Genomic DNA, 7170 nt, shown 5'->3' with positions numbered 1-7170 from the left:
ACCAATGCCTGCTGCTTCCCTCATGTCGTCAGCTACCGAGAGAATGACAGTCTCAGTCGAGTGGGAGGGACAAAATTCCGCTTGATGAAGATCCAGAAAGGCAGACTCCTCCAAAAAGGAGCACAGGTGTTGAGCAACACGAACCTCTAAATGTTTGGCCAAATAGGGTAGTAAGGATATGGGGTGGTAGATTTTCAACATGGTAGGATCCTCTCCCAGTTGTTGTAGTAGGGGGATCACCACTGCCCTCTTAAAAGCAAGGGGCACTATGCCCTTGTTCAGAGATAGACTGAGTAACGACATCACTGGGTCTGGAGAAAGTGTGAAGATGGTTTTTAGAATTCAAGGGGGACAGATATAGTCAGGTGATCCCAATTTAACTTTGGACAGCAAGTCCAAAAGTCGGTCTTTAGTAATGGGTGGGAAGGCCGTGGATGTCATAGAATTAGTATCTTCCAGTGAGATGTCACTGACAGCAGAGCCATGGGAAATGCTATCTTTTATTGCTTTTATTTTGTCAATAAAAAAAGTGTTCAGCTTGTCACATAGGTTTTGAGTAGAAACGATCTGGACTTTTACTCTATCTTTGTTAGCTAACTCTGCAACAATTCCAAAAATGTCTTAGGATTAATTTTCAGAATTTACAATTTTTGTTAGGAAAATATCTGGATTTAGCCTCCCAGATTAATTATTTATATGCTTTTAACTGGGAGACGTAGATGTTCTTTTTTCCAGGTAGGTACGCCTTGTGCCAGTTACGTTCGTTCTGAAACAATTCAAGTTTAGTTTTTCTTAATTCATCAATGTACCATTTAGAGGCCTCATGACGATGCATTTGTATAAATTTATGAAGGGGGCAAAAGTGTTGCTGGCTACTTTGAGCCAATCCGAAATTGCCTATTCCAAAATGTCTGCGTTTTCCGAGTGGGATGGAAAGGTAGCTGCTAATACAGCATGAAAGGTACTAAGATTGACGTGGTTCCAATTTTCAGAAAGTGTACTCGGGCACATGGGGGCATTTTGAGTATGCTAGATTGTTTATAGAAAATGTGATCAAATAGTGATCCAACCATATACAAGGAGAGACCATCAGGTTGACTATGTTTAGGTTTGTGGTCCAAACTTGATCTAACGTATGTTAATGTTAACTAACTGTTAATGTGAACTCAGCGAAGAGTCATCCCGGCGCTGTATGACCTTTGATGTGTGTAGAGTCGTACACTTGTTGAGCGCAATTTAAGCTGCTTTCGATGTCAGTCAAATCTGCAGCGATAAGGCCACCATTCTCCTCATCCACTCAAAAGTTTAAATCTCCAATAATTAGGAGTTTTGCATAGTCAATGACCAGAATGGCCAGAGAGTCAGTTAGGAGTTTGGGGAATTGAGGCATGTAGCCTGGGGGTCTATACACAAGAATGCATATCAAGGGGGGGAGGGTGAGTCAAGTATAATTACAATGTTATCCACTGTTGGAATAGGTACGGGAGTAAGTTTGGTAAAAATTAAGATGCTTTTTAACTATTGCAGCAACCCCACCATTTTCTTCCCCCCGAGGTCTGTTGGCATTGATTATATAGTAGTTGCTAGGAAGGGCAGCTAAAATGTCAGGCGTGGATTCCTACATTAGCCAGGTTTCGGTAATGAGTAGAGTGTCAGGGAAATCTGATTCAAGAAGAGAGAATAATTCAAATTGATGCTTGACCAGGGAGCGTGTATTTAATTTAACAACAGAAAAACTCTCTGCCGAGCATGTAGGCTTAGAGGTCCCCGGAAAAGCATTATCAATAGAAGTCATGATGGGCCTTGCCTGTTTTGAGTGTGAAATATCCAGAGGGTTCGGGTTTAATATGCCAAGACTACCAAGTTTTTGCAACACAGAGGACTCAGGTTGGTAGCTGCATGCAAAAAGATTATGAAAGTCTTTTGAGGTATAAACCAGGGAACGGGCATTATAACTGGACCCCGGCTCTGGTCAGGCACGGACGGGAGCAGATGGGCTTGCTATTACATACAACCATATATATGAATATATATCCATATAGGATATAAAGGGTCTTTGGTTCAGCTCTGTTATGCAACTGGTCTGTTTAAGTGTCATTCACACTCTGCTTCCATCCATGACAGCATACAGCATGGGGTGATGGTTCAGTTCCCGTTTGTCATTGGTTGTCTTGTTCTGTGACTTGTAGGATCACATGTGTACATCTACCTGAAAAGGAGTACACTTCAGTGTCTGGGCTGGTTCTCCAGTCATTTAGCTTTCAATTTTCTCCTTTTATGGTTCCCCTTCATTTCTTTGCTTCTCCTCTTTTTATTTCAATATTTCCGAAGACGATCCAACAGTTCTCCAGGCAGTGCTAGTGGATCACTTGTTTGCCGCTTATTTCATCAGTGGTGCACTGCATCCCACCTGACCAATTCCTCTGAACCAGGAAACCAATATGAAACGCTGTTGTCCATACTGCATCATTGTTTTGCCATTCCAATATGGCCAATGTGTTGGCTCTAAATATGGCAGCCATGCTAAAACTTTTAAACAATGATAGACTGATTACAAGACTTCTACAAGACAAACACATGCCGCTATGTTTAGTTTTGATATTGCAAGCATATGCCTGTCATGGTTAGATGGCATCATGTTTTCTTTTTTCTACTTGCTTTCTTTTAATTTACAGTGCATGTATTGTTGAGCTTGTGTGCATTTTATTGCAGTTGTGTCAGACGTTGAATGCAAGAATGAGTCAGTGGATGGATGAATGGATGCATGAGAGCAACAGTGAGAGACATTACATAGATGATGGCTAACTGAGTTCCTTAAACTATCAGTGATACAAAAGACACTTTCATTCATAAACAAAGGCACTTTCAAAAGACAGACCTTTTTGCATTGCCAATGCTTGTTTCTATTGTGACTTAAGGCCTGGTTTAGAGTTTGGTGGATGGGATAATCTGTTACAAATGTGATGGATGAACCATCTGGCTTATTATAAGTGCATTATATCCTATGGCACTAGTAATAAGGCGGACGGGATATCTATCATGCTGTGATGGAATAACCCATATATGTCAACATTTTGAATCTGGTAATAGGGGGATTTTGAAACAAAAAATAAGGAGAATGATTTTCCACGTTGACTTACATTGACAAAGAGGGACTTTTAGGTAAGAGACACCTAAAATAAGGCCATTTTGGGTTTAAACATTTGGGAGTTTCCCGCCTGAATCGTGTCTGTTGGCATGTATGATAACCCGTCCACCGAATTCGCAATCAGGCCCTTAGATTTAAATCACAGTTGCAAACTTCCTCGCGTGGAAAGACTTGGAATCACTGGCTCTCTAAAAAAGATTCAGGGGTTGTTAACTTAGTTAACACCCAAGTGAGGAACCTTGGCAGAGCCCGGCAAAAAACAGTGCTGAAACAAAGCAATCAGAGCAGACCTCTCTAAAATTCAAAGCTGTGCATCATTCAAAAAGTAGATAGCAGAATTTAGCATTATCTTTAAATCAAACAAGTGCAGCTGAAATCTCATCAGGCTAATATATTGCCATAACAGCAAATAAAATACAGACTGTAATGCCCCAGCAGTATACTGAGTGTGCACAGTAGTTTTGTATAACAATGTGGTAGCCAGCTTATACTGGGAGGCTTTTTCTTTAATTTATATTCCTCTCACCAAGGGTGGAGCAGAGTGGAGCCATGTTATCTGCACTAGTGCCAGACAAAATTGAAGAAAATGTTGGATTACATGTGCATAGCACCTGTGGCGGCCATCTTAGTGTGGTGTCTGAAGTGATGCTGTAACGCAGTGTGAATAGTTAAGCACAGAAAGAAAGCCATAACAGCAACACCTTTTTCAGAGTTCTACAATTTTTAAATACATTAAGTACACACATGTTAGCAGGAGCTCCTAGCACACAGCCACCGTATCTCCTGTGTTTCCTTTGACAGCACAGTGCAATCGCTTGATGCCACCTTACGCTTGCAGCACCCTCAGAAAGTCCATCATCATTGTGAAATGAATTCATGTTACGATAGTGCTCAGGTTGCACATGTAGTGGGAGCTTGTCTTGTGTGACACTACTATACAGTTGCTACCCTCATAGAATGCTGACACTCGCAATGTTACCTATGTAGAAGTCCAAACTTAGCAAGAGAGAGCTCAACCAGTGGCGGCTCCTCCGCTATGGCGGAAGAACATCGACCCCCTCGCTGAGAGCCAGGCAGCTGAGGGAAACAGGAAAAAAAATGACAATAGAACCATTTTATTATCATTTTATTTCTCTTTCTGCTAAAGACAGCCAAGTCTGGGCGGGGCAGGACCATGACGAGAGCAGGGGGAGTTGGTGCACACTGTAAGTGCGCAGGAAGGTTTGGCCAGCTGTCTAAGGCCGGCCAAACCCCCATGTGCACTTTGAACTCTCCCCACCTGAACTGTGTTGTACAGCCGGGTGGAGTAGATGCACAGGGGCAGATTTAAGACTTCTGGCGCATCTCTGCTAATCAGCAGGGATGCGCCAGAAAAGTTGTGATGCATCTGCCCACCCGTGCGCCACCACTGATGCACCGCATTTACAATGCGGCGCACTGTGGCGCACAGATGGGCAGATGCGTGTCGCATCCCCCAGCGGAAAGGCGGCGCATTGCTGGAGTTGCGTCGCAAGCGCAACGCAGCTCCAGCAAGCCTCGGGGTGCTACTATCCCTAGCATGCTGCGTCAATCCTTACGCCTGCTTCAAGCAGGCGCAGGGTTGTGACGCAGCATGACCGGAAAAGTGACTGAGTGAAATCTTGTAGATTTCACTCAGCCACTTTTCGGAGGCGTTCCTGTGCCAGAATGCACCCCCCTGTACAGGTACGCCCACATGTGGCGCAGGCTTTACAACGTGACGCATCTCCCTAGATGCGTCACGTTGTAAATAGCCCGCAGCAAGGCGCTGGCTTTGCGCCGCCGCTGCGTCACAAAAGTGACGCAACAGCGGCGCAAATCTGGCGTAAGGGGCTTGTAAATTTGCCCCACAGTCTCCTAGGACCTGCTTGAGCGTTAAACAAGCCTGCTCAGGCCAATCACGGCACTGCTCTCATGAGATCAGAGTCTTGATTGGCATCTAGGAGCCTGCGCAGTGTGAGGGGACCGGAGCAGAAGAACCCTACTACGGCGGCCAGCAGCGGAGCAACAGGTAAGTGTTTCTTTGTTTTTTATTATTTACCCCCATGCCTCCCCAATTGTTATGAAGGGGAGACACTACAGCTCTCAACCTCAAGCACCCGTGTGCTGACTGGCTGCACTTGTGTATCTTAAACAGGCGCAGCTCTTCAAACTCAATGCTCGTGAGTGAGGCTGAGGCACAAGAATGAACACAGATGATGAATTGGAAGTTTCCGAGTGGATACAAGAAAAGTGATGGAAATGCCTCACATATGTTCTTCTAACTAGGGACCACCTGCAACATCATGTATTTAATTCGAGTATTAGGAAAATCAAAGCTACGATTCGTGCTACACTAGATGGCAGTGAAGAAGACATATGTCAAGGTCCTGGGATCTGGATATTAAGATCCAGAAAGGTTTGCAAATAGCAGAAAGCTTTGTTAGGCTCAGGTCCGCATTTGAGTATGACAAAAGTAACTAAAAATGCCTGCTCCATAGCACAAATGTTTTTAACAAATGTTTTGTTCGTGAATGCACGTACGACACAAAAAATGAATGTCACAAAAGTGTGATAATGGATGAGTCCCTCATTTATTCCATTGCATGCAGAAATACACACCCTAAGAGCCAACAGACAAGTGGTGAGATTGGTGGGCTGCAGTAGCGGCTGGCAGGGAATGAAAGTGGAGGGCCAGGGGAGAGGGTGTCAAGCAGTGGGAGCAGGGGGAATTACATATTTTTTTAAAACGTACATTCTCGATGAGTCCACAGCGGCCTCCCCTCCGTCATGTCGTTCCTTGTCTCTCCGGAACCAGGAAGCTCCCAGGCTCCCTCCGCAGCGTTGTGATTGGTCTGAGCACCATAGCTCGACGCTCAGACAGGACCTGGGAGGGTTTGCATGTTTCTCACCAGGCTGTGTAATGCAGCAGCCTGGTGAGGAACATGCAAAGAGCACATGACTGCTTGGGCAGCCTGAGGGGGCTGCCCAAGCAGTCATGAGCATTTTGGAGTGTGCAGCAACCGCTTCTCTTTCCGGATGTCAGGGGGGACCAGCCCCACCCAACCTGGCCAAAAATAAATAAAAGGACAATAACAGAAATTACTTCTGTTATTATCATTTTATTTTTTTACACTGCTCCGCAAGCAGTGGGGCAACTCTCCTCCGCCATAGCAGAGCAGCCACCACTGGTGGGCTGATCCAAGATGTGATTGCTAATGTCTTGAAGATTCCAGAGCCAAAGAAGCAAATTGCTGAAGGGGGCTGACACAAGTCTCCTTCTGTATGTAGAAAGTTTTTCTTTAATAGAATATGTTTCTAATGAATGTCACAAGCGTCTTTACAAATCAAACCTAAAACGGCAACAAGTAAAGGGGAATATTTACAAGCCCCTATTGCCACCAAAGCGTCACTTTCAGGGACGTTGTGATAGTGATAGGGGCCTTGCCTTATTTACAAGGCGGTATTAAGCCACTTAACATGTCTTAACGCTGCCTTGTAAATAAGGCACCCTTTCACGCTGCATTTAGCGTGAAAGGGGAGGGCAATGGGTGTTGCGGTGGGCGTTCCACAGCAACACCCATTGATTTTGATGCTGCCCCCTATTCACAAGAGTGGCGTAAATAGGAGGCAGCACCAAAATTAAGACCAGGGAAAACCTGATCTTAAACAGGCGAAACAAGGAGAAATGCTTTTTTTCCCCTCGTTTTTGCTATTTCCATGTGTACTGCCTTGTGCGAGACACACATAGAGACAGCAAACTGCCTATTTATGTTTATGTCCCCCTTCCTGCACGTAAACAATCATTTAAAAAAAATGCTGTTTCGCAACTTATATGTGTGCTGCATTAAGCAGCACACATAACAGTTACAAAACGGCATTTAAAGATGTTTATGTGCAGGAAGGGTGACCTTCCTGCACATAAACAATCTTCCCCTCAACACAGGCACCCTTGCATGGTGCAAGGGTGCCTGCATTGGCGCTAGGCAGCTGCAGTTTGCACCAGCGCATATTTACTAGAATAT

General features: G+C 44.6%; 1 protein-coding gene across 1 annotated transcript in view; it reads right to left on the bottom strand.

Moving 5' to 3' along the window:
- PKHD1 (PKHD1 ciliary IPT domain containing fibrocystin/polyductin) overlaps positions 1–7170 on the bottom strand; it is a 1788124-nt gene that overhangs the window by 18897 nt on the left and 1762057 nt on the right. The window lies entirely within an intron of this gene.

Source organism: Triturus cristatus, chromosome 6, assembly GCF_964204655.1.
Source record: "Triturus cristatus chromosome 6, aTriCri1.1, whole genome shotgun sequence".
Lineage (NCBI taxonomy): Eukaryota > Metazoa > Chordata > Amphibia > Caudata > Salamandridae > Triturus > Triturus cristatus.
The sequence above is the reverse complement of the archived record's forward strand: the minus strand, read 5'-3'. Positions and strand labels throughout refer to the sequence as shown.